This window comes from Mirounga angustirostris, unplaced genomic scaffold, assembly GCF_029215605.1.
Source record: "Mirounga angustirostris isolate CCGP_5_RB_7025 unplaced genomic scaffold, mMirAng1.0.hap1 SCAF_2, whole genome shotgun sequence".
Taxonomy (NCBI): Eukaryota; Metazoa; Chordata; class Mammalia; order Carnivora; family Phocidae; genus Mirounga; species Mirounga angustirostris.
Genome location: NW_026991710.1, coordinates 53,767,525 through 53,771,044, shown reverse-complemented (window position 1 = coordinate 53,771,044; position 3,520 = coordinate 53,767,525). Strand labels below are relative to the sequence as shown.

Genomic DNA, 3,520 nt, shown 5'->3' with positions numbered 1-3,520 from the left:
TTTCTTACTAGACCAATAAGCAGTAGTCTAAATAATAGAGGTATTTGAGAGGCTAAGTCATTTGCAGTTCCTTACTGACGTGTGTGTAAGTCTGTTCTTCAGAAAAATCAGAAGATGAAAAATTAAAATCTCATTTTAACCATCTATTTTATTTACAGATACTGTGCATTGAAAGGTGCAAACCTCAAGGGATGTGTACGTGGGATATGTTAGGACAAAGAGGTCTTAAACTCCACAATATGACTGACAACAAGGCAGGTGATTTAAAAAGGAGGAAAAATTCTAAGTTACAAGCATGATTAGGGAGAGACTAGGATTGCATTAATTTACACGTCTTTCTGTGTTTCTCCTTGCCCATGCTGGCTCTAACATGCTGTGCCCAGACAAGGACTAATTTTTCTCACCCCTCCTTACATATAGGTGAGACCATTTGAATATTTCTCTTTTAATGAAATTTGAACTGAAGGAACATATGACACTTTGGAGCCAATGGTTTTAATTATTTTTGAGACTTTTTTTTTTTTTAATCTCATTTTAAACTCAGCTATGTTGGTGTTGGGAATCCCAGGTGGGTATCCTATAGTAAAATTAAGAAGAGCTGCTTATATAGTACATGAGCATTATGCCACTGGGAAAATTCTTTCTCAAGTCACTGCAATAATGTGGCCACTGATAGTGACTTCCATGTAGCAAAGCTCCAGTATGAAGATCTGCTGCTTGATCTGATATAAGTTCTGAATTTCAGGGCTTGTGACAACTTTATTTCTCACTTTAATTAATAAAATTGCAATCTGTTTTTTTTTCCCTTCAGTCTCCACTCTTTAGTTAGCATAAGACAGTCCCTGAGGGACTGATTATCCCTGAAAATGGAAAGAAGGGCATCCCAGAGCTTTTAAGGCAGAGGGCCAGATGCAGCCAGCCTTCCCTTTGATCATTTTATTATAGTTTACATCTTCATTCTAATGATTTCTAAGATGACGATATAAATGTATTTGTTTCCAAATAATCCATTTTTAGAACACTAGTTGAACAATCTTTGCCTTTCTTATAAAATGTTAATGTTTCATTTTAAATCAAATATTGTTATATTGAGTACATACTGATTAGAAGGAAATTTGTCATACTGGTACATAGAAATTTGTGACATCAATAAATACATAAGTTGAATGTTATTAACTTTTTAAATGTATGTGTGGAATTCTGCATCTGCTTTTATATTATTTGATGTCTCATGTAGTACATTCCCATATTTGGGAGAGGTCATGGTGAATGTGGTAGGCAGAATAATAAGCCCCTAAAAATGTCCAAACACAGTCCCTGGGATGTGTATATTGTTATCTTATATGGCAAAGAGTCAAAGGGTCTTTGATGTAAATAGGGATATGTATTTTGAGATAGGAAATTATCCTGGATTATCCAGTTGACCAAATCTATTCACATGAGTCCTTAAAATTAAGAACCTTTCTTGGCTGAATGGTCCAAGAATTGAAATGGTGCTGGCTTTGCAGATGAGGGAAGGAGAGCACAACCTAAAGGATGTGCAGACCTCTGGAAGCTGGAAAAGGCATAGAAACTGATTATCCCCTAGAGCAATCAGGGCAGAACACAGCCCTAGTGACACACTGAAATCTGTGTGGGACTTCTGACCTACAGAAATGTAAAATAACAAATTTGTGTTGTTTAAGCTGCTAAATTTGTGGTAATGTGTTATGATGGCAGTAGAAAACCAGCACAGTAAATAATTCACATCAATTATAAGAAGGGGATACCTGTGAAGACATCTTATAGTCATGAAGATGAAGGACAAGAATGAAATAAAAGGAGAACTCGCAGAGAACCAACTGCACAAACAACATATCATGGAGTTCATTATAGGGATTCTCCTGCTTACTATTGACCTTTAAAGGAGCAGCATCATATGTATACAAAGGACACTCCTTAACAGGACAAAGATTTTATAATCTCAACTTTGGGAAATGAATTAAGATGAAGAGTCTTGTTTGATAAAAGAAGATGCACTGAACCTGAAAATATTTAAAACAGGGTGCCAGCCTGTTTTTTCTCTCAGTGGTATTCTTAGCAACAGTGACAGTAGACTAAGTGTCCATGTTTCCAATTAAAAGAAACTTGGAAGTTCTCACTCGCTACAGCCAGCTGGCATTCCACGTTCTCCCGCTGCTTGTTCTCTGCATCCACTGCTTCCACCTCCACCATGCAAGAAGAAATCTCTGTGCTCGTCATCGGTAATGGGTCTGGCATGTGCAAGGGAGGCTCTGCTAGAGATGATGTTCCTTGAGCCATGTTCCTGTCCATTGTCGGGCAACCCTGAAACCAGGGTGTTATGGTGTGTATGGGCCAGAAGGACTCCTACGAGGGTGATGAGGTCCAGAGCAAGGGGGGCATCCTGACCCTCAAGGACCCCATTGAACACAACATTGTCATCAACTGGGATGACATGAAGAAGATATGGACACCACACCTTCTACAACGAGCTATGCATGACCCCTGAAGAGCACCTGTCCTTCTGACCGAGGCCCCCCTGAACCTCAAGGCCAACTGTGAGAAGATGACTCAGATCATGTCCAAGACCTTCAGCACCCCAGCCATGTATGTGGCCATCCAGGCTGTGCTGTCCCTGTATGCTCTGGCCACACCACTGGTATTGTCATGGACTCTGGGGATGGGGTCACCCACACTGTGCCCATCTATGAGGGCTACGCCCTGCCCCATGCCATGCTGTGTCTGGACCTGGCTGATCACCTCATGAAGATCCTCACAGAGTGTGGCTATAGCTTCATCAACACCATCCCCCCACCACCCCTGAACGGGAAATCATGAGTGATATCAAGGAGAAGTTCTGCTATGTTGCCCTGGATTTCAAGCAGGATATGGCCACCACAGTGTCCTTATCCTCCGTGGAGAAGAGTTATGAGCTGCCTGATGGGCAGGTGACCACCATTGACAACAAGCAGTTCTGTCCTAAGGTCCTCTTCCAGGTTTCCTTCCTGGGTATGGAATCGTGTGGTATCCATGAGACCAACTTCTCATCATGAAGTGTGAAGTTGATATCCAGAAGGACTTCTATGCTAACACAGTGAGAATGTACCCTGGCATCGCCGACAGGATGCAGAAGATCATAGCTCTGGCACCCAGCACGATGAAGATCAAGATTATTGCTCCTCCTGAACGCGAGTACTCCATGTGGATTGGGGGCTCCATCCTAGCCTCATTATTCACCTTCCAGCAGATGTGGATCAGTAAACAGGAGTATGATGGACGGGGCTCCTCCATCCCCACCACAAATGCTTCTAAATGGACTACGAGCAGATGTGTAGCATTTTCTCCATGAGTGAATTCCAAAGTATAAATTTGCCCTGGCAAATGTATACACCTCATGGTAGCCTCATGAAACTGGAATAAAAGAAAAGAAATGAAAATGAAAAGAAATTTGTCTTTGAAGCTTGTATTTGATATCAGCACTGGATTGTAGAACTTGTTGCTGATCTTGAACTTGTATCCA

At 41.3% G+C, this 3,520-nt stretch overlaps 1 pseudogene; it reads left to right on the top strand.

Moving 5' to 3' along the window:
- Window positions 1-2,212: 2,212 nt before the first annotated feature.
- Window positions 2,213-3,312, top strand: LOC123848534 (actin, cytoplasmic 2-like; annotated as a pseudogene).
- Window positions 3,313-3,520: the final 208 nt, after the last annotated feature.